The sequence below is a fragment of the Apis cerana genome, linkage group LG12 (assembly GCF_029169275.1).
Source record: "Apis cerana isolate GH-2021 linkage group LG12, AcerK_1.0, whole genome shotgun sequence".
NCBI classification, from domain to species: Eukaryota; Metazoa; Arthropoda; class Insecta; order Hymenoptera; family Apidae; genus Apis; species Apis cerana.
Genome location: NC_083863.1, coordinates 3,924,179 through 3,950,081, shown reverse-complemented (window position 1 = coordinate 3,950,081; position 25,903 = coordinate 3,924,179). Strand labels below are relative to the sequence as shown.

At 32.1% G+C, this 25,903-nt stretch overlaps 1 protein-coding gene and 1 long non-coding RNA gene across 7 annotated transcripts in view; one reads left to right on the top strand and one right to left on the bottom strand.

Moving 5' to 3' along the window:
* The window catches only part of LOC107995534 (methylcytosine dioxygenase TET), a 172,798-nt gene that overhangs the window by 104,146 nt on the left and 42,749 nt on the right, over positions 1-25,903 (top strand). The window lies entirely within an intron of this gene.
* On the bottom strand, positions 18,025-20,621 carry LOC133667105 (uncharacterized). The gene is made up of 2 exons (XR_009832261.1): positions 19,896-20,621; positions 18,025-18,441 (listed from the first exon to the last, which is right to left on the bottom strand). It is a non-coding gene; the product is annotated as an uncharacterized LOC133667105 (long non-coding RNA).

Below are 25,903 nucleotides of genomic sequence, written 5' to 3'. Positions count from 1 at the left end.
TACAATTTCGAAAAAAACTTCAAATATATAATATTTAATTTAATGCATCTCTATTATTTTCTTATAAAAAATATTGTTAGCCAAAATTTATATAAATAAATCGTCGAAACTTTAATTTATTTCGATATATTTTCCACAAAAAAAAAATGCTTCATTATAACTCATTACTCTTTACATACTTTTGTTAAAATCAGGATTTTCAAAATTAGCTGAATTTCCCTTTAAGAAAACATTTGAATATTTTTCATAAGTTACTACGTATAAAATAGAATTTACAAACAGAATATTATACAATTAAAAATTTTGAGGGTAAAATATTCCGTTTAACGTCCCTAACTCTCTTTAATAGCCATCCATCTAATATTTTTCATCAATAACCGCGTATACCCTCGAAAATATCCCTCGAAAATTTAATCGAAGAAAGAAAGCAAAATGATCGCGCAACAAGGAAAAAAGAATAAAGAAATAAAAAAGCAAGGCCACAAAATAGAGCGAAAATTAGCCACTCGTTATAAATCAATCTATACAAACAAACCATCTCGACGAAAAAAAAACCACGAGAAGAATATCTTCTAACGATATCGAAAGAGTAATTGAATGTTCGTCCCAGAAGAGGTTGGTAATTAACGCTCAATCTTCTCGGGGCTGTCCGTCGAATCGTTACTCGTAATCGCGAGCGATTAATCGATCGCTCGAGGCCCACGCGACTCCGCCGCAAGAGTTAAACGAAAAGTCGATCGCCGCTCGTAAATGCCCCTCGATCAAGTCTCTCCTGCAAACAATCTCAAAGGATATATCGTTTTCGTTACTCGACACGTGGAACGTGGAGGAACGCACGTGTAACCGCGGATAACCGGTCGTGATTTCGAATTACACGTTTGCGATGAATCACGGTAACCATAATATGGACGTTCCACTTTAGTTGAATCGCTGACACGGAAGAGGAAATGGTTGCACCTGCATGTGTACGTAAGCCCTCGTTTTGGGAGAATTACACGGGTAAATCACGTGAAGAGAGCGAATATGGTGGGATAATTTAAGATAAATTTAAGTGATAATATTTATTATTTGGTAAATAATGTATTTCGATTGAGGTTATGTTCTTACTTTATGATCGATTAAAGGAATTTTTTAAGTGAGGCAAGAATATTTGGGAAAATAATAAATTAAAGAATCGATTGTTCGAGGAAATTATTTTTTAATGAAAAAAATACTCGTCTCTAAAATAACTCTCGGAATATTTATTGAACAATAAATGTAGATGATTGTAGTAAAGATGTAGTATTAATCATAGGCAATAATAATATAAGTATAAACATTTTACGATGTGTATTAAGAAACTAGTTATTTTCATCAAAATAATAAATAATACTTATTTCGTAAAATGTTAAATAAATCACTTAAATAAAAATATATTTATTTATTTTTCGTACGATATACTTCGTAAAATATTTCTTAAATAATTTTAATGAATAGTTTTAAAATAATGTTATTTGAAAAAAGTTTTAAAAAGATTTAATTTAAAATAATATTTCAAAAAATAATTATATATTTCAATTGTGATAAAATGTATTTTTTAATCGATTTTGTTTCTTATATTCAGAATAAATATTAAACTATAAGTAATTATATTAGTAATAATTTATAACAATAATAATTGTAGCAAATACTTAATAATATAATAATATTTGTAACAAACTAAATATAATGTAAACATTAAACTTTATATATTAAAAAATTAACTACATTTATTAAAATCAAATAATAAATTTAATAAATAGCTATAGCAAATAATAATTATTTGTTATTACAATAATGAATAAATTGCGTATATATTAATTTATGTGAAATACTTCATGAAATATTTGTATTAATTCAAAAATAAATTATGTTTCAAATATCTTTCAAATAATTTTAAAATAATGTAATTTAAAAACTCAAAAGATTTAGATAAGGAAAAGATTTTGAAAATCGTATTTTCACGATTTTTGTACTTTAAATTGGAATGTTGGAGATAAAAGGAACGAAGGTAGGAGAAATACATAAAAGGATTAAATTATGATAAAGTTGCTAAGATAAAAGGTAAGAAGTAAGTTGCTAAGATCGTAGATGATATGGAATATATGTATTAAAATGATAGTCATGCTATAGATATAGAATTGCAATGTTAATTTGATCTTCCCAAATCATCTTTGCAGACGATTGTAACAATAGAAATCGAAGATAGCGGTTAAATTTTATTTTGGGATAATGTTGCACGTGACTTACACTTGTAGAAGATAAGTTAAAAATAAAAGAGCCGTTCCTGGTGGCCCTATTTTAGTGACTTTCAGTCTGCTCGAATCAAGATCTTGTTGTTATTAAGCATTTTTTTCAATAAAATGAAAAACTCTAAAAAAAGAAATGATCTAAATAAAATTTTTAATTTTAAAAATTTTAATAAAAAGAATCTATATAAGAATCTATATAAGAAAATTTCTTACAAAAAATATCAATCTTAGATATTATTTTCTCTATTTATCTCGTTAAAAAAAAATAAAATATTAAAATTTTTCTCTTTTGTAATTTTTTCCAATATAATTATACTATATTTTTTTAAAATTATGATTATGAAAGAAAATTCCAAATTTTGTTTGTTCAATATTATTTTCATCATCGTTTTTTCCTTCAATTTAATTATTTAGATTTAATTATCCTTGAATTAATTCCTTGATCTGAATAAAAATGACAAATCTGACGTGTCATAGTAATTTAAATTCAAGGCATTCACAATAATGAATTGCACTTGTCATAAATAAAGACAGAAATAATGGAAATTCGACGATATTATTCGTACTGGCATGCGAGAAAAAAAGAAATTAAATCATATTTACTCATATGAAAAATGATTAATTAATCATTACATTAAATTCTCTCAAAGCTCTTAAGCAAATAACAACTTTGCATTTCAGTTCAAGACAAGATAACGTTTAGAATTGTATTTCAAAATATTTCTTTGAACAATCATTGAACAATTTCCAACATTCCAAATCTTTTTTAAACGTTTCCAAACAATATCACTAAGTTATCTAACAAACATTTCTAAATAACATCGAACAAGCCTATAACATTAAAATAATCATTGAATTTCCAAACCTCTCTTAAAAACATTTCTAAACAATATTTAAAAATATTTGAAACATGATTGTAATCGCGGCTCGAATCTTCCAAGGCACTGATTCATACTTCTGACCTCATAGCTCAACCGTTTATTTCACGTTTCATACCGCTGATGTAACCAAGGAACATTACCAGGATCCGTCATCAGAACAGATATTATCGCAATAACTCGTAATAAAATTAATCGCTTCTCTCATCTCTAATAAAACCGGATAACAATTTTGGGCCACCCTTCGCGCAATAATACGACAATCTTGCCGAATGTTCTCCATTGGCAGCAACCCAAGTGCAACAAGCAGCATCCGTCCTCGAATGTACAATCAAAAAAACGCCACTATTTTCGCTTCATCCCCTCGTCCACAACCCCGTTATCGCTGTTGCTTCATACGCTTCCCTCTGTATCACGGTCATGCTCCACATGCTGCACGAGAACCGTGTTAACCGTGTTCATATGTTGAATCATATGTAGACAGCTTATTTGACAACGGTAATTAAACACGAACGGAAGTTGTAAAAATTTTATCGAACGAATAAAGATATATTCTTTCCAAAGTTTTAGCTTATAGAAATTATAATTTGACCATGATGTAATATTCTAGTGAGATAGAGAGGAAACAAATGGATAAGGAATTTTTAACATATGTATTCAAGTGATGAGACTTTGTTGATTGGTTTTGTGAAAAATAAGATTGAGGATCTTGGAACGAGAAGAGGAGCGTATATGTTTCTGATTATTTTTGAATTATTACGTGTAATGTATGTAAAAAAATATTCTGCATCATTTCGATGCAGGTTTTTTACTTATCTTTCGGATGAAAGATAAGTAAAATTTATCGCAGATTGAATCTGTCATCGTTACTGTTTTATATAATATGAATAATGTTTTTTTCTTTTTTTTTACGTATTTCAATTTTTTTTCATTTTTAGTGAATAAAACAACAATAAATCAATAAATTATGTGTTTTATTGTTTATTGTTAATGAAATAACAATTTTTTTGAATTTTGCCTCATAATTTAAAACAAAGATTTATCGAGTCAATAATTATTATTTGATATATTTTTTATTAATACTTTCGTTTAACATTAACTTTTTTAAAATTAAAAAATATAAATTCCAGTGATTCCAATATATTCAGTTTTTAAATCATTTAAATTAGTGTAAATCAGTTAAATTAAAATAAGTGGATAAATTTTATAAAAAATATTATCTACTAACAAGTATTTTTTCTATATGTATTAAAAATTTTATTATTTATTCTGATGAAATGATACTTAAAATTCGAATAAATTTGATAAACCCCGATTTTTTAAAAACGATTTTTTATTTTTAGTTATGAATTTGTTTTAAGAGCATAGAAAATATTTCACTTGTGCCTTGTTTAAATCTATAATATAACCACTTGAGAATACAGATTATTCTATATTACCTATAACTGTTGCAACTGCTTAACCCACATTGATTTCTAAGCTGCGATAAAAGTAGAATGCTTTGTAAACATGGAATACCGGTACTTGTGTAATAAATTTATCATAAATGGTGATGTGCGAACTATTTGAAATTGTTTATCTTAACGGGGTCAAAAACTAAATAAAATTATTTATCAATAATTTAACATTATATTTCTCAAATTAAATTTACCATATAATTAAACTATACTTTTGTTGAATAACATACTAATTTAAAATTTTTTTATCTAAACTTATATTATATTTCACGTTAAATTTTCATCGCAATATATATCGATCAACATGACATTGTGACAAATCACAAAAAAATTATTACAATTAAACTTTCACATTATTTACGATATACGATATTTTTATTCCACTTCAATTTTTCTCGAAAACCGATCGTTACACGAAAAGAAAAAAATAAAAGATCTTAAGAATCCTGTCGAGTGCCTTATTTTTCTCTTGGCACGAGACTCGTTAACCAAGGATACGGGCAGTGAAGGAGGGTGATTCTCAAGGACTAAACCGCGATTATCTCGAGTGGCAGAAGCGATTTGGCAAACGCGGAAGCACGGAACCGCAGAAGGGGGACGGCTTCCTTGAAAGGAGAGCAGCGTGGACAGGGTAGCTTCCGGAGAGGTCAGAAGGGCGTTATTCAACAGCGGCAACGCGACCAGCAACAAGTTGCAGCGACGGTTAATAAACGAACTATCCACCCACCGTTTTAGATATACCATGTCTAACATGAGTTACACTTTCAAACCTGTAATTTCTCTAGTTCCTTGTTTCTATCTCATTGTTATTTTTAACTTGTTAACCTTGTTAACCTGTTAGAGTGTATCGTGTAAATCGGAAAACAAGTGATTTCACGTGAAAAAATAATTAATGATGTGACATTATTTTGTTCAAGGCACGTCTTTTACTTCATTTATCATATAAATAAAATAAAATTAGTAAAAATAAAAAGTTTGATGTTAAATAAGTAATATTAACTCTATACAGAATAGTTTCTGAATTAAGTAGATGATACTGCTTAGAATAAAAGAAATTAAGAAAGAAATTGGAGGTTTTGTCTTTGATAAAAATATATCAAATTTATCAAATATATATAAATTTGACTAATTACAGGGTAGATATGATCAATAGAGGAGTTATCAAATTGTAACATGTTAATTAGCGAACACATGCATAGTCAACGATTAATCAGATACGTGTTACAATCCAAACAGATAACAATTAATCAAATACATATTCGATAAATTTTCGAATTCAATTTCCTGAGAAATAAAACCTTGAACGAAAAATTTTTATTTCGCTTATTTAAAAAACATATAAAATATCACACAGAACAATTATTTATTAACTTAATAAAGAATGATAAATAATGAAATAATAAACAAGTCAAAACAACATTTTGCAAATTTCGATTTTTGCTTTTTTTTGCGTACCGTGTATCGACGAGTTATCTGAATTCTTTCTTTCTCGTTTTGTGAAAATGGGCGAGAAAACGTGGTTGAAGGGATCAATAGAGCGTCAGGAAATCGCAACGTGAATCGATGAAGCATAAAAGGGGAACGAAGGAAAGTTATATACACAGTTAATTGAGTGTTATGGCACACGATCGCTGATGCAAGCGAGTCGCCTTGACGAGCTGGAACAATTAAAATATCGATGTCGTGAAAGGGAGAGGTCTCTTGCCCCAATCGTTTTTTATTTGCTCGCGAAGCGGCCAATGGCCGCGTCGATAGGTTAACTGTGATCCAATTTTATTTATTTATTTTTTTTTGAAATACGAATAGTAATTAACATATTTATTATAATATTTGAAATATTATTTGATTTTTGATCAAAAGTTTACAAATCTTCTTTCAATTTTATGGGCGAAAATATTTACGAAATTTTTCGATATATTCTCTGTACGATAATTAGTGATGATGCAATTGAACAGGAAATGATTTTAAAACGCGTAAAAATTAAGACGAGAAAGAGTAAAATTCGTTTTGGGAAAATTGAATTTCAATGTTACGTATCAAATTAATCAAAGAGAAATTTCCAATTGAATACAAATAATTCCTTTGTAGAAGATTATTCTACTTGCAAAAAGTAAAAAGTATATAATTAAATTTTTTTTTTGTTTAAATTCTTATTTTTAAGAAAAAATTAAACAAGTTAGATTAAGTTTGATAAATCTTTAAAATGGAAAAATGATATTTTAAAAAAAAATTTTATTTATTTCGCGTTAATCTCTTTATAAATAATTCACTCCAATAATAAATTGATCAAATTTATTCGAAAAAAAATTCAAACAAAAATTTGTTATCTTTCCTTACATTTTTACATTGATATTTATATCAAAAATCAAAAATCTTCTGTGTGCATTAATCACTAATCACTTTTGTATTTACTAGAGATTTTAATATTGAAAGATAATATAAAATAATAGAACGGAAAGAATTAGAATCCAAAGTGGTGACTTTTGAAGATTGCTATGGCGACCTGCTGGTGGTCGTCGTGATGGCGATGACGACGATGCTAATGACAAAGACGGAGAAAGATTGTAACAGGACAGGGAGGAGAAAGAATTTCGAACGCATTATACCACTTAGTGATGACTATATAGGTGAGGGAATGAGCAATATCACGGATTCAAAAGGCTTGCATGATTCTAGTAGAGATATTTATCGAAAGAAATTAAAAATGATAAGCAGAGATGAAAGAATAGCGATAGATTTGTAGTGGAATTAATTTTATTGATAGACAAAATGTTTATTTTTATATATATTAAAAAAAAATAGAAATCAAATAAATTAACAAAGAATAAAGAATATATAAAAATACAAAAGTTATTGAACGAAAAGCACATGATAGAAATTATGTAAAATATTAAAAATGTGAAAGAGAAATGCGGAATTAATTAAATGAATTTTACTCATATATGAAAAATATTAAAAAAAATATAAGCAAGAGCTAGTATACATTAAATGATTATTCATTTCCTCGTGAATACATTCATATTTAGATTAATAAGTGGTGTACCAAGTAGGGATATAGTTAAGTAATAGTGTAGTACTTAAGTTCTATTTATGATGTAATCTTCTAAGGTACTCAGTCGTCACATAAATTGTGATGAATGCACGCTCATATAATAATCATTATTGATTAATTCTCCTAATATTTGCTGACTTAAAAGTATAATTTTTTTTAAATTTCCATTTGTTCTTTGCAATATTTTCTCTATTGATCGTTTATCTTAGATAGAAAAAAATAGATTTAGTACTTTAATGAAAAAAACTAAAAATTTCTCGCAGAAATATATATCGATACGTACACAGTTTGCAAGAATATCGTTTCCATCGCTGGAGTTCTCTCAATGTTGGAGTACGATTGGTGGGATTCCGTATGGGAACCCAGCAGGGGGAGCGAAGCAGCAAGAAGGGGGAAACGAGAAAAGTGGGAGGAAGGGAGAGAGAAGTACAGAAACGCGTAGGAGACTCTCTCAGCCTTTCAGAGGGAAAAGGAGGATATGAAACGAAGATAAAACGAAACAAAACGAAGGAAAACAGCGATGACCAGAAGGGGGCAGAAATGGAAATAGGAAGAGAAAGAGAAGGAAGAGATCGGGAAAGAAAACCAGAGGGAATGAATCAGAAAAAAGGACGGAGATAGAAGTTGAACAGTGAACAAGAAATAAAGGGAGAGAGGAGACAAAGAGGGAGCGAGAGAGGAATAAATGGTGAGGGAAGCGCGAAAGCGGAGCGACACGGAAAGGCACGAACGGTTCCGAGCGACGTGTGACGAGTTGCAGCTCAGAGGCGCGCACTTGACGCGCTGTTGGCCTGACTTTGAACGACAGTACAAGCCAATGAACCTAACCAAATCGACTTCTTTGGCCCATTTGTTTAACTTTCACAAAAAGATATTACAAACGAGAATAACATTGAATATGGAAGAAATGAAAAAAGATAAATAAGAAGATAAACAAAAATTCCAAAATAGAAACGATCGACGACACTTTTTTCTTCTATCTCTTCTAAATCAAAAAAAAGTGGAAGAAAGAATATCGCGAAAAAACACGACACTTTAAAATCAATTCAGAAAAAAGTTTCTGAATGAGATAGAATCGGGACCCGCCTTTTAAAACTTCACGAAGATCAGCTCTTGTCATCGCGACGCTCTTTCCTTCCGTCCTTCCTCCTCGTGGTTCCGGGGTGTGGCGTGTGCAAACGGTCCGCGCATCACGCTCATGATAACTGCCCCCAACGTTGTACGCGCTTTTAATAGCCCACGACAGGCTGTTACCAGTGTTATGACACCGCGGGACCAGTGTCGAGTTCACGTAGCCAGTGTCGCTGGCCGCCGGAATTCGTGATAGCGCGTCCACGATAAGAGGGACAGGGATAACCTCTCGCGTTAAACAAAGAGGGGAAGGGAGAAAGAGAATGCTCTGAAAAGGAGAAGGAAAGCGATACGAGAACGAGAAAAGGATAGACCGACAAGGGGAAGGGGGGAGGAAGGAGGGGGGAGGGAGAGTATACTACTTTATATGTATAAATGTCTACACACAGACTGCGCATACACGTTCAAAGCACACAGAGCAGTGCACTGACGCTGAAGGGGGTAGAGTGGGAGGGTGGTGGCGGAGGAGGCGGGGGAGAAGAAGCTAGAGAACGGCGGGAAGAGGAGGGGAGGGCAGTAAAGGGGGGGAGGAGCGCGAGTGAGAAGGAGCGAGGGACAGCAGGGAGGGAGAATAGGCGAGGAGGGCTGCAGAGGGCGGAGAAGCGTCCCACGGGAGTTTTTCGGCGGATCGCTGCGCGTCTAGTGTGATCTCTCGCGAGTAGTGGACTCGATCGATCTTATTGACGGTAGCGAGCAAGCGGAGCGGAGCAGTCAGTGCACGGTGAGAGCTCCGTTCGGAAGATCGCACACGAGGCTCTCTCTCTCTCTCTCTTTCTCTCTCCTTCTTTTTCTCCCTTCCCTTTTATCGCTCTGTCTTTCTCTCTCTGTCTATCGGTTCCCAGTGTGTCGTGCATGTTCCTCGGTGTGTTCACGGTTGTTTCACGAGCGAGAAGCATTCGCCGGGAAGCCGAGCCGCGCGATTACACGCGATAAGTACGCCTCCGCTGAAGTTTCGCGCAGTGATTCCTCGAGATTGAAATTCCTGTAACAATATCGCGTGTTTTAACAGAAAACAATTTTTTTAGTGATTCAGTGTCTGTCTCTCTGTGTGCCTCTCTCTGTGCGTGACAAAAAGTTGTGGCAGCAACGTGAGAGTTCGACGAAGAAAATCCTATTGGGATAATATAAAGGAGAACGCGATACGATCGCTGCGTGATCCACAACAAGACGCAGAGTGAGTTTCCCGCTCTTTATCAACCGAACCGTATGTCGATTCAATTGTCGATTACCGCGAAACGAGCTCTCGCGAACCGGTATATACTCCCGTACATGTACAATATAACAACGTGTATCGTTTCAATTGAAGTCCTTGGATCCTCAAGGCAACTCTTAGAGAGATGGCAGACGCGCGATAAACCTTTACGGAGGCATACATAGCGCATGTAGATGATTTTTCTTAATCGTACGAATTTATTTTAATTTTATCGCGATCGACCGAAAAGAAAACTAATTCCCTTTACTTTTCGATTCAATCTCCTCTACCTACCAGTACGTAGAGGTGGAAACCTCATTCGCGCGCTTTTATCCAATACAAATATCAAACGCTTGGAAAGTAGAACATTAGAAATACCGTGACTTTTTTTGCGTCTTACTTATTCTCTTACGATTTCAAACCGACGATTAAATTAATCTTAAATCTTACGTCTCGTTTCGTTTACATCGTACGCGATTTAAACGAGTTTTCAATCTCGAACGACCTTCGAGTTTAATCATCTCTCTTACTAAGATGCGTAACAAATAACGAACCTAAACGATCCATCAGCGCACGAATCGTTCCGTTGGTCCATGAAACGCGACAGTCAGTTCGTGCATACCGAGACAACAAGAAATTATATAAGCAAGAAATTTTTGGCGTCCGCGCGTTCGCTCCTTTTTTTCTCCCTCCAAGGACCAACGCGAAGCGCGAAAAGGCGAGTCCACACGAAGCACGCGTGTGTTACGCAATTTGTTCGTCTATCATGCGCTAGTGGAATTCAGGTCAGGCGTCGTGTGTCCTATTCGCTAGCTAGTCGTCGAAACATCGCTAGTTCGAGGCATCGATTCTTCCTTCGTGACTACGGGACGATCACGAAGGAGCCGATGGAAAAAGGGCAACGAGATTAGAAATGAATCCTGTTAGCTGGAAAACGAATTACGACGGTAATGCTCGTAAACAACGATCATAGATCCTTATCTCGCAATACAAGGATTATTTATGCACCGCATATATAAATTCAAGACAGCGTAACGGAAGAATAGATACGATCTCTCTCTCTCTTTCTCTCTCTCTTCTTCCCCCTCTATCCCAGTTTTCCCCACACGGGGAATTGTCTTAGATAGTGGAAACACGTGTGATTGGTTGCGAAAAAGCGCGGGAATCGATTAATTATAATTAACTTTTGTAAGCAATCTTATATAACCAAATTTATTTTTTAATTAACGAAATTAAATTGAAACAAGTTTTTTTTATTTGGTAAAAAAATTATTAAAAATACCAGGTTCCATGGTTTAAAATAATTTTAAATTTTAAACCAAATCTGTCAAGACTCAAAAAGTATGGATAAATGGTTTCAAAGTAAAATCATTATAAAGGATTATATTCATTAAATAGTATCTTTAACAAACTGCAAAAAAGAAGTACACCAACTCCAATCTAGCTCCAATTGAAAACGTCTCACTAGATTATTCCGTTACATCTTATCCTGAATTTCACGCGAGTTTAGCGATTTAGTCATCGATTCATTCGGTTCGGGTGGAAGGCGAGGAGAGTGGAACGACCGTGGTCGAAAGCGGTCATTGGCCACGCAGGTTTCGCCACGTGGGTTGACAGATTTTCATTCAGCCTCCTCTTTTCTAGAAATAACCGGTTCGAATGAATGGAGCCGTGCATTCCACGGCCGAATCGTGAACCGTGGTCGACTTTTGAGCGGGACACGAAGGCACAGGAAGAAGGCTCCTCCTTCGATCACCTCCTTCGTTTATCGACCACGTGGCGCGCGAGTTAATCACAGTCGAGACGAGACGACTTTCTTCCTTCTTCGAGACAATTCGCTTTGTCGAGAGATTTTTAGAGATTCGAGGGACGAGTCGAGGAACGTTCAACGATCGACAAAAGACGCGGGAAACGCGACGTGTATCTGTGAATGGGAGTGAGTTATCAGGCTGTCAGAATGATTGATGATAAGAACTTATTACGAGCATTTATCGCGATCCTGATAAGGGGATAGAAACGAGCGTAACTCGTTTAGATCTCGCCTGAGGCAACCCCTTCGGTATTCCTTGTTCGCGATTTCGATTAACTTCTACGCGAAGTCGCGTGTAAACGTGTCGATGCGTTCAGGGATTGATGTTATGTCGATTTGTTAGGTAGATTTTTTTTTCTCGCGGAAGATAATGAGAAATGAGTGGATTGTACGGTGATTAACTGATTTATTATCAGTTGGAAAAATTTTATAGTTTTATTCATATTTTTTTATTATGAAATTGATCTTATCTTATTTTGATTTTTCCACGATTCGAGACTGTTGTGAATATATCGAAAAAAATCCAATGTGCGAAAATATTATTGATTTTAAACATCGTTGGATTAGGTTACATGAAATTAGGTTAAGCTTGGACTCGCCTGAGGATTGATTTATTGTTATTGCAAGCACGCGTTGGATGCTTGTAGGCCTAAATCAACATTTGATAATGTTTAATCTACATTTGTGTTAGATTTCAAGTTTTTATTTTATTCCATTTAATGAAAATATCATATCATTTTTCTTAGCTTCTTAATTTTGTTTTAATATTCTTAAAAAAAAAAGTAAAACTTAAAAATGATTCTCTCAAAATTAGAAAAAATAAGTAAACTAAATTTATTCAAATCAGTAATTCTACAAAAATAATTTTAAAAAACATTTTCTTCCCCTTTTACGAACGAGTACTTTGTCGATTTTCATTCTCACTTTCATAAGAAGTTTAAGAATATATTCTACAAGCAAGACAAAATTATATATTAACAGAAACCGGACATTATTATCATTCTCCTTAACTTAATTTTATTAATTTTATTTCGTTCTCAAACGATTAAATCTCCAAGAGTTTGAATTCAAATTAATCCGTGAATCCATTCGCTCAAGGCTTCAACTCTTATCTCGTTCCTTTCCTTCTCACAATAACGAGCAATATATCACTTCATTAAACGTAATGAAAAAAAAAAAATCTCCTCTTAACCAGAAACCCTCTTTAAAAAGGGAATAGAAAAATGTAATCGAGCAGAGCGTGGCCAATCGTAGGTAGGATTTACCTGTACCGATAAACGGCCACGTGTTCCAGCACATGATGGTTGGAAATGCAGCTTCCATGGGTTCGAAGGTGGCTTCTATGAGTAGTGCAGCCCAGGTGGCCTTTACCACTGGGCCCATCCTCGAAGAGGCCAAAGCAACCACAACCAAGATCGAGCTTCGTCCGCTTCGTCTAATCTATGATTGACGTTTAAATAGACTCATCATCATCAACATCATCATCTCTCCGCGAGAAGAACCATCGTTTCTCAAAAAAAAAATTTTCCTTTCCTTTCTTCTTCCCTTTCTCTCTCTCTCTCGTCCAACATTTTTTCCGTTTCTTCGGAAGAATTCGAGTCTATTCAAGTCGTAAACGAAGGAAAAAAAAGAGGAGACCGAAACGCTGTTGTTGCGCTCTTCTCTGCGTGTGCGCCTGCGCGCCTAAACGTCTAAACTTCCGGCGGGATCGGATAATAAATGGGGCGGGTGGAGTGTAATGATACAAAGCCACGATGTACCTCGTATACAAGTTGGCACGTAAATACAATCCCATCCATACGATTCGAGAGGAATTACAAGTGGAAAAGATCGAGAAACGTAGGCCTGATTTCAGGATGAACGTGAGAAACGATTCTTATCCTTTTTAGGTCTTATCCTTTTAATAGTCGTTGTCCTTTGATCGGATTTACGAATATAATTATTAAAAAAATTAATTTTCTTCCGCTCCGTTCCGAGTTTAATTAGACTTTAATCCTTGCAAATGTAAATAGGATACAATAATGTATTCCGAATACAAAATGAGGAGCTCGGTGGGAAAATGAAAACGTTTTTTTGAAAAATGCAGGGAAAAGGAAACGAGGAATTAACGGAAAGTAATAAAAAAAAAAAAAAAAAATATGCATAGTAAAAGAGATTGATTTACGTTAGAATGTTTAAATTAGGATGAATTTCCGCCATGATAAATTTTCGTTTGAATAAATAAATGTATTTGTGATACTGAAAATTTTAATGCGAGATGATTTGAAAATCGCAATTATGTTTACGTTACGTTTCTATTTTTACCAAGAGTTACAATAATTAATTATTACAATAATTAATTATTCAAAAATGTAAATTTTGAAAAAAATCTTCTCTAAAATTTATATTGAAATAGTGATATATTGAGAACGATGATCTCCAATGCAACGTTTTTTCGAAAAAATCAACTGTGAAATTTTAAGGGTACTTGAATATCGATCATCTGGATTATCTCTTGATTACGTATCTACTTGAAATGAAACAGAGAATTTATAGTTTAATCAAATAGACATTAATTCAGCCATAATTTATAAATCGAAGTAGAATAATTAAGAAGGAAAGAAATATATTCAAACAAATTTTTCCTTCTTTTTATACGTATTTTAATCGATTCTCTTGAAAATAAAGTCTTGAAAAATTGTTACTCTATCATTTTTTATTTTATTTCTATTATGAGGAATTATCCTTCGGCTTTTATTTTCATTAGATACATTCTCGTGTATATTCTTCAATCTGATAAATGATACTTTATATCATTTAAGAAATTGCTTGATGGATAGTTATATTAATTGAAAATATAAATGACATGACATTGATATTAACATATAATTAGAACATTAGCAAAGAATGAAATACAAATCATTTTATTACTTCTTTTTCGATAAAAATATCGGAAAACAAAGCAAACGAAAAAAATAAATAATAATGATCGATTCATTACGAACAATTCATTGGACAATTATCGAACAATAAATTCATAAATACAACCAGAGAAGTCAGATAAAAACGTTAGATGAATCGAAGTAGAATGTTCAAGTTTCGTTTTTTTTTTTAAGTCACGGTTGAACGCTGCACAAAGATTTTATCTGAGATCTAATATCACGATTTAGCTTTTGCTCGTTGAAATATGGTAATTAGCAACAGAGGAACGAAGTAAATGTTTTATGAATAGATACTACATATAAACTATTACTTCAATGTTTTCTGTATTTTTTTTTTTTTTTTTCGATAATTAAAATTCTGCATTTATAAGAAACGTAAAAGTGAGAAAAGATACGTATTATGAAATATTTAACGAATGAAATAAATCTTTATGCAAATTTTCCTTTTTTTTTTTTTTTTGAGTTAATATATATGTAAATATAGATAAATTTGCATAAATATTTATTTACATCCTTCAGACGTAATGCACATTGACAAGATTTGAATTTAACACAGTTTACAAATTAATAATTTAATAAGAAACGATACACAAAATCAGCATTCGTTTAAAATACAATTTATTACAAATTCTGTTCATATTTTGGATATTATACGATCGAATATTTTTGTTAACACATGAATATGAATATAACTCAAAATGCCAAATCTGAAGCATTTTATTTTATAGATTTTGACCAGTGTCCGATATTTTGATACTTTTTTTTCTATCTCTTTTTTTTCAAATTAATTTCACTTTCAATCTTTCGTACATTTTTCTCGAATCGTCAATATCGCAGAGAAACGAAACCACTCACTTAAATACAAAATACGTATCTCTTATACGAATGGAAGAGCCGAATCGGCGCGTTAAATTTTAATATCTCGGCAGCTCGAGATCCCAATTAATCACACCGCTATCGCAACACACTCGGCATAACACATCCTCAAAAATAGCGCAAGTGATAATTTTTTAAAAGAAAGAAAGGGAGAGAAAAAAAGAAGAAGGAGAAGAAGAAGAAAAAAGCGGACGCTCGGGGAATAACTGGTCATGATAAAAACATGAGTATTAAAATTCCGATGAATGGCGACAGAGTGAAACGATCAAAAAAAAAAAAAAAAAAAGGAAGAAAGAAAAACGAGAAAAATGGCGCGAAGCCCGCGCGATCCACGAAATTCATGGACGCTTGGATCATTGAATCTCCACCTCTCCCCTTAATGAATTTCCGCGCTCAGTTTCAGTCGTTAAGGCCAGGATGCGCTTTTACTTATGCCCGTCATTAAAAAGCCGCGGTACGTGGCGCAGATAAAGGGAGAATCCGTCGTTCGCCTTTTTTCCCTCCCTCTCCTCCTCTCTCTCTCTCTCTCTCCTTTCTTCTTTTTTATCCTTTTTTTTCCCTCCTTTTTTTATTACCGGCTGCGGCCTGTTCCGTGGCTCAGGGCAGATTTATTTCCGACGAGATAGTCGGAAAAATGAGCTCGCGAACAGAGAGATGCAAATGCGCTTCTGGTACCGCATCGCCGTTAGAAAAATGAACCCTGGTCGGGGCTCTTTTCCCCGGGAAGAGGACTCGAACCGACTCTTTGAAGTGGCTCGCCAATCTCCCTTTTCCTCGTTCGATCAACGCCGATCGGAGAATCGTCAATCGAGTGTATGGGGTGTCGAGCGAAAAAAAAGAAAAGAAAAGAAAAGAAAAGAAAGGATAGAGGGGATTGGTCAATTTTTCAGTTTTTCGACTCTTCTTTTTTTTTAATAAATTAAAAATAGGAGATTGTACGTTGTAAAAAGATATGTAGTAAGATATTTGATGTATAAGTGATTAAAAAATGATTTGATGTAATAACAATTGAAGCATTTTAACATGTTTTTCTAATGTTCTTTTATTAGCCAGGCTCTGCGGTCGGTGATTGATAAGTAGGAAGTTAAAAAGATATTATTAGTAACTTAATCTTAGTGGTAATAAGGTAATAGAATATCATGAAAGTTGCGTTGTTATTAAAATATTAATTATCTTCTGTATCTTTTATATATTTTAATAATAAATTTAAGATTTTTTTCTTTTTAGATTAATTAACATACATGAATTATACGATATAATTATATAATTATAAATTTCAACGAAACTTAAAAATTATTTTCTTCATAATGAAATGAGAATTTAAATCCTCGTAGAAAATAAAAAAAACTTTAGAGATTATGAAACAACGAAAGATTCAGACTATAGAAAATCATTTAAAAACTTGTAACTCAATTAACTCCGAACGCTCGTTTTGACTTTAATGTTCCCCAAGTAATTTTAAATAATTTATAGTATATAAAAGAAATATTATTCCAATAAATAATCTAATAAAAAAACTTTAAAATCAGTTTAAAAATTTATACTATTATACAGTGTGAACACAAAATCTTCTTAAAAAAAAAAAGGAAGAAAATTTACTTATAGTAAATTTTTTAAACGCTAATAATTATTCAACAATCTGTAATTACAATGTCAGAAACAAACAAATAGCATAATAGAAGTCAGTTTCTACTGTGATGTGATATACACGCAATATCGTTAAAAATTAGTCAATCTATTTATATAAATCCAATCAGTCTTCCTTATTCGATAATGTGGATTTTTAATACAATTCTGAGTGGATTTTTAATATAATCTGAGAATCAAATATTTCCTTATGATATATAAGTATGTAAGAAATATGTAAGATGTATACAAAGATGTAAGAAAAATATACAGAAATATAATATAAGGAAAAGAAGAATGTATTAGATATTAATAATTAGTAGTAATCAGTAACAATAATTATTGGAGGCGTGGAATTTTTTTGTTATTCTCATTTTCATTATTGTATCTCAAAATTGTTGCAAATATAAAAATTGTATAATATTTTTTTTTTTAATAATCAGCAGTCTAAAAATTTTTGATGTATTTCATTCAATGAATGTGGATTATTAATATAAAGAATGTAATATAAAAAATTAATAATAGATTTTAAGTTATTATATACGGTAATATCAAAGCTCGGTTACAATTTCATCTTTTAATGCCGTTAGCTGATATTTCATTTATCGTTAAAAATTATTTTATATGACAAAAAATTCAATATCACGTTATCGATGCATATTTAATTGCGATTTTTCTTTTGTATTTCGTACTTTTATTGAAATTTCACAATAAATATTTTGTTCATTATTTTCTTCAATAATGAAATTCGGTCCAGATCTCGATTAATGATATATTCTATTTCCCCGAACTTTTTAAAAATACCAAAAAATTCACATAAAATTCATTTTTATTCATTGGAATAATTACATTGAATTGTAGAAATTCGAAAATATAAATTGCTGTATCTAGCTCTCAATTATTAATTCAAGGTTGCAAAAATATGGTTTGATCTGGTCTATAATTAGCATTGATTATATAGTCCATCGCAAAAGTATTCGTATCCTACATTACATTCATCTATGTTTTGATTTTATTGAATGTTCGTATCCATGTAGAGCATAAAAAAGTTACAAATAAAAATTTCTTTCATATATTTATACGAGGAGATGTAATCAACGTTCTAACTTCTTTCAGTTTTATCACGGTTTATCGTGAAAAATATATCCAGATGAGATTACATCAAAAATTGAAAAAATTTCTGATCGATTAGTTTTCGATTGATTCCTCTTTGCCTCGAAGGGATTTCCTGTCAACAAAAAAAAAAGTTTCGATAAACTTCAGTAAAATTGGAATTTTCGGATAAGATGAATTTCTCTGTAACGTGAAATACTAAATTGAAATATTATTGTCATCATATAACGATAAGAGAATTTACTGAATTTACTAATTATATAATCGTACGTATATTCACAATATCTGCAATAAAATTTGCAATATATCCATGCATGTGTCTTTAAATATTTAAATATAATGCAAAATATATGTATATATTCGCTGTGCGAAAAATGCAAAATAGAAAATCACGCATCAACTTGTTTCTGTCTCATTCCAGTTACTTTATTTCCATCATAATAACACGAATTTGCATAAACACGCGTGGATCTAACTATTCTACTATCCGAAAAATTACAAATTGTTACAAATTGTTGCAAATTGTAATGTATGATGATACGATCATGATGTATGATGATAGAATAGCAGAATTCACGATATCGAGACACGCATATTGTGAAATTACATATATCCTTTTGTCCAATTCGCGATACGCAATTTTCATATAGAATTATCGATCACGAAGAGAACGTTCCGACTCAAATGCGAGTAATCAATGAGGTGGTTCTCCATTCTGTTTCAACTAGATTTATATTACGTAATATTCAGATGGTGCAACTCCAATCAAGAAATCAAGATATAAACTTCATTAATAATAATTTCTAAATGATAGATTATTCGAATATCGATATATAAAATATTATTATAGAAGTTATTATAGATTTATTCGTATGTAATAAAATAAAAGCGCGTTAAAAGAAAATGTAGAAAAATTAGAAATTCAAAATCGGCAAAGAGAAGAAAATCGAGATATAAACTTCATTAACAATAATTTCTAAATGATAGATTATTCGAATATCGATATATAAAATATTATTATAGAAGCTATTATAGATTTATTCGTATATAATAAAATAAAAGCGCGTTAAAAAGAATGCAGAAAAATTAGAAATTCAAAATTGATGACAAAGAGAAAACTTTGCATAAGTTTAATACGAAAATTAGAATTGCTAAATTGAAAAAAAAATTGTATTCTTAAATTTGCATTAAATGATAGTTACACTTGTAAACTCGAGTCCGAGTTCACAAAGATCACAAAAATGATGCCTCCTCTGAATATCGTTATATCCAACAAATATTATTCTTTATAATACCATAAACGTGGCAACATTTAAATTTAGAATGTAATTCAATATTGTTACGATAAATATTTGATATGCGATCGAAACATTTATAAAGTTCAATGAAGAATAATACAATTGATTGAAATTGATTCAGGCTATCCTTAAAAATGATGAATTTGAGAGAAAAAGTTGATTTATCGATCGTCATAAATGTTTCGGATGAAATACTTTGCAAAGAAGAAAAAGAAGAGAAAAAATATCGCTTGTTTCTTGGATCAAGAAATCTCATATCGTGATTACTTACATAACTTCCTTTATTCGATCATCATTCGTATTGTTTCAACGTTACTTGCCATTTTTTCTTTTATTCGAAAATTGGCATAAAGAGCGAAGCATTATCACTTGATTATCCAATGATCGATATATTTAATCTTTAAACTGTATCTAAAAATTAATTCAATCAATTCAATAATAAGCACATATTCTTTCACATGATATACAAATTCATCATCCCAATTAAACCGAAATGAATCTCCGTTCTAAATAATAATTTCTCTTTTCTTCTCAAAAAGACGGAAGAAATTAGGTTCCAGCACGGCAAACCACGTTCGAATCGAAGCAACGATACGTTTTCTCGCCTTCCCCTTTCAAACGCGGCAGATATCACAATTAGAAACTTTTAATTGGGCCGAGAATTTACGGGATAGTCGCACCGTGTTACACAGCGACGCTCTCCTCCCGACGACGAATTGGCGAGCTCGCGATCAAAACAAATTTACACGCTGAAACGTATACCCTTGTGTCCCCCCTTGTTTTTAACGACCCGCTCAATGACACACGGTAACGTTCACGGACGTGAAACAATAAAATCGTGATGGAGGGATTCGCGCGGCGAGCGTTTACGAGCGTGGCTATGGCCGACGTCGTTAGCGGCATCGCGAAACTCATCCTCCGACGGCGCGATCGATGAGCGCTTCGAAGCGATCGCGAGTCCTCTAGAGAAGCTTTCACGGACACGGCCGCGCTCGTGTGGCATCGTAAAATACGACGCCGTGGCCCCGAGCCCGTGCCCATTGTGTCCGTTCGTTTTTCCTTTTATGTCGTGGTCGCGAATTGTAAATACCGGCCAGCCGAGGGACCACGGCTTCGGATCGTTCGATAAAAGTTCGAGTCGAAATTTCTTTCTTGTTTCGATTCTTTCGACAAGAAGAAGTCTATGTTATTATTATTGACAGGTTTTTGCGATATACGTGACGTTATCGAGGATCGTTCACGAACGAAAGGAGAGTTGAGAAATACGTTATCTAGGAGTAAATTATTGGAGGTAATTTATCGGAGAGTTATATATTGTAATTTATTTCTCTGTTCGCGTTACACGATATTTATCGTTGAGATAAAGATCATTTTGTTTCTTGGAAATAAAATTTATATAATTTTAAAAATTATTGCAATTTTTTTTTATCTTTTCCCATACAACGAATACATTTCCCTCTTTCCGTTGAATTTAATATTTTCTCCTTTGTGTCGGTGTCCTATACGCCTTTTACTGTACATCGTGCCGTTTACGTTCGTGGCAAATGTTTTCCCTTCTGAATATATATTTTTATACGTTTCTGCGAACGCATTTTCCGAATTTCGAGGAATAATAATCTTTTTAAAAACGATATAATCAATTGAAATGTTTTCTTGCGAATATTAATATTATACGCATCGATTAATTGATATTCATTAATTCGTATTCATAAATCATCACCATGGTTATAATTTTAATCATTTCAATTGGAACGGAGTAAAAATATAAATATATATATACAATCGAGACGCGACCAATTTTTAATCACGAATTAAGTAATAAATATTCGCAAAATTTCTATATTTATACATTCGAAAAAGTTAGAAAAGTTATATTAAGATCGATCCAATGACAGGGATAAAAATATGAGACGTAAGCGGATTAAGCGCGTGGCGAGACATTTCAAAGAGAATAAAGCGAGAAGGAAAAAGAAGAAGAAGTGCATAAGTACATGTCTTTCCTTCGCGAAATCATTCGAGAATAATTAGGCGTTCGGCCTCGAGTCGAATCGTTACGTGACTCATTCTCAATGCGAATTAACGAGCGCTATATGGTCGAGAATGAGGGCACTTGGTATTGTTTCTGGGAGAAGTGGAGATATAAATGATTCAAAGTAATGAAACTTGCTTTGAGATTAAGACTTTGTCAAGTACCGAACGTGGTGTCGTTAAAAAATGATAAACATTTACAAAAAAGTATCACCCTCCGATTTTTTAATACATATCGTTGAATAAGATCATTACATTGAATAGCGTTGTCAAGATTTTTACTTGTTTATTAAGAATGATGATGCCGCAATATAATATATTTGGTATTTGTTTTGTATATATATATATATATGTGTGTGTGTAAAATCATTGTAAAAATATATTCTTCTATTATAACTTTGATTATAAATTATTATTGATTATTTTGGCTGGATGTGCAACATATCAAATACTGCACTCTACACACTGTTTGCTTGTCACAGAGTAACCTTATTTCTAAGAAAAATTATTTCAAGAAAAATATTTATTGCATGATACAACAATAGAAGCAAATCTAAAATTACTTTCAGTCATGGATTTAGTTTAAAAAAAAATTAAATATAATTAGTTGTTTTTCAATAGCCCGAAACAATAACGTATAATTTTTATCTAAGAAAAAACGAAATTGTTTCTTCAATTCTATTTACAAAATCTTTTTAGAAAAATAACATCAAATCGAAGTTGAAAAGTAATTTTCGAAATTAAAAAAATCGAAATAAATAATTAAAATTTATTTACAAAATTGATTATTGTCTTCAATTCGACGTAATCGATGGACAATTTTAATTTTTTATGAACGTATCTAGAGAAATGGAACTTAAATGACAATCTGTCTTTATCCTATAAATATCATAATATCTATTTTACTTTGCATATTTTATTTTAGATTATTATTCCGTTACGTTACTTATTTCGAATATGTCTTTAATACATAAATATCCGCAGACTGATAGTCGATTAAGACACAATAATCGATAAAAAAAGACATGCTGCACTTCTAAAATATCAATCATATTAAAATATTACCAAAAATCGATCGATATCTACAAACGAATCTAATAATCGATACAATAATCGATACAAATAACGTAATATTTCCAAAATATCAATTCTATTGAACACAGAATAATTAGTCAGAGTGTCACAACACATTAGATCTCCAAATATTATTAAAATATTTAACATAATTCAACATCGAACTCGACAGGATTTTAAAACCAAAGCTAACAGCGACGCACGGATTAAAAGCAGCTACGGTTGCGCGGTTCAAAGCGCGCCAAACGGCTGTAAAGTGGCAGTGTAACGCGATGCAGCTTCGTTTCCTTTCGGTATCACTTTTCGAACAGGCATCGGCCTGTTCATCGATAAATTTCGACTTTTCTCGTTATTCTCGTTCGAGAGGAATAGTGGCTCCTCACTTAACGATAAATCTCGATTTATGAAACCTCGAGGGGGGGTAACTTTGAGGGAGGGCGTTGCAAGACCTCGGCCAACGCGAGGTTTTTTTTTTTTCCACCTCCATGGGAAAAATTCTTTCCGTCCATTTCTTTAAACATCGAGTGTCTTCCGCGGGGACGAGCATGAAATTCAATAGAGGAGAGAAGTTGGATGCTCGAGAAGTTTATTGAAGGGGAGAGGAATTCTTCGAACGATTGAAAAATATATTTTGCGGTTGATTTCTTTTCGCTGAAGAATTTATCTCTGTATTGGATTTATATGAAATCAAATTGTCGGTCATCTAATAATCGAAAGGAAAATTTAATCTCTGCAGTGGCAAGAGTAAATAGGTAATTAAAAAGTGCAAGCTCATCTATAATGATGGTTGGGAAGGAGTTATTAAAACTTGGAAAAATTGGTATCTTGCTTTTTGTATATTTATCTTTATTTTTATCTGAAATTACTGCAGATACCCTCAATCATAATTAACATTTTAATCAGCATTTTTGTTATTCGTATCATTTAATCCTCTGCGAATTGAAGTTACAATTAAATAAAATTGAATTAAGTTTAATTAAGTAATAGTATACGTACAATGTATATTTTTCTGAGTCTTTAATTTGTAATTTCGTTACGTAGAAGATATTCTTAACCTACGAAGAATCAAAGTGAATATTTCAAAGAGTTAAGCTTTCTGTATTATATTTTTTGTTATTTAATTTCGCGTAGTTTCTAAAAATATGTATTCACTCACAACTATCACAATGGAAAATAGAGTAGTAAGTAATAAAATATAAATAATGAATCATATAGATAAAATAAAAATAAAGAAAAATGTATATGTTATATAATAATAATTAATGATGATATTGTGTTGACTTGTCTTTTTTTTTTTCTTTTTATAATTAATCATGTTTTAAAAACAGTGAACGAGATAAATATTGACATGTTGACTCCTTCGATAAGAAGTTAGTCAACATTAAAATTAATTTCGATTGGAAATGCAGAGTCTTGCGATCGGACTATATCTGAATCACACTATGACTAAAAGATTAAAGGTCATTAACTCTCTTGCGTAAAATATATATATATATATAAATAAATGAATTTAAAAAAGTGTTCGACTCGAAGAGTAACAGTTAGAATTTTTTAAAACGATGCAATCGTTACTTTTTCGATCAATTCTCGAAATCTATATTCGAATAAAGAACTAAAGAATTATGAGAATATATCGCGTGTGTTAATTGCAAATTTCTAGCAGTTATGAAGAAAAAAAAAGAATAGTGAGAATAGATCTTTGAATTTCTAGTTTCGATCAGATTATTAACATAATTAAAAAAAAAGAAAAAAACTATATTTAAAATGACCGGCCTTGAATTTAAAAAAAGATTTAATCACGACAAGTTTTGCGTGATTTTTATGTGATACCATTTCAGCAAATGAAATGGATAATATCAAGTTGAACGATTAATTTAAATGATATATTTATAATATATAACGTAATAAAATTCATATAGAATAAAAATTTGCATAGAAATTTGCATGTTCATCGACATTAATTTAAGAGCTTCTTATCTCTTTTATTTTAAAAACTTTTTACCAGCTAAAGTCAATTGCTATCATTTGATTTTTAAACTGTTTGATATCTTTTTCTCTCATTCTTCTCTCATTTTCTCTCAACTTTATTATCATTGATCAGTGAAAAAATTCTTTGAATATGAGTTAATTCTGGGATATTTAAAAAAAAAAGCCTATTTTATTTGAACTTTGGCACATTTTTTGTGTTTCTTAAATCATTGAAAACATTGTTCCAACCTTTTTCAATTATCAATAATACACAAATACACAAAGTGTTTTTTTAACTGAAAGGCTACTTATGCAAAAACATTTATTTAAATATCATGTTTTTTAAATATCATGGAACATAAGTTTTTTTGTGTTTTTTCAAGTTTTTTCAAGATTCGTCAATACTTTTCTTTATCAAAATCTTTCTTTTTTCTTATCCTATTCTAAAAAATACATTTTAATATCCTCGAAAAATGTTAATTAACGAAAAATGTTTGGATAAAATTATAAAATAACATCAAGATAACACAATGCCACGTACATCGGCAGCAATTTTCCGACACATATCGATCACAAACAATGTTGCGATTGCTTTTACTTCTATAACTGTACATTGCATTAATAAAATATAGCCAAGAAATAGTAGGTCAATACGATAGCCGTGAGAATGCAATAAAAATTAATTCCAAAGCAGAAGTAACTGTACATACATCGCTTATTAATACGTTATATTAAAGAAATAGTAGGTCAGCCTATAGAGAGAGTGTAGAGAGAATTGATTTCCAAAAGAAAAGGAAACAGAAGAAAGAAATATACAGAACAGGGTTTATCATCTCGTTTCTTTCCTCCCCCAAGAGAAAACAGAAATCGAAATCTTCATCGGCGCGGTGAAAATTGTAACGGTATGCGAATGTATCATCATCGTTGTAATTGTCGCTCGTTCTCCTGCAAGTCACGTTTCCGGCGAAGCGACACGGCGATACACTCGAACGACGATTCCACGACGGAAGTAGCGTCGTTCTCGTGGCACGTGTCCTCCCATCCTCTCTCCCTCTCGCATAGGAGAGGAGAGATGCCGCATGATCCACGCAGTGCGTGACAAGATGCTCGCCGTGCGAAGCGAACGAACGCGCTTCTCTAGCGCGCTCAGCGTGGGCCCAAGACCTTGTCTATTTATAAAGTGTACCGCGTACTTGCATGCGCGCACGT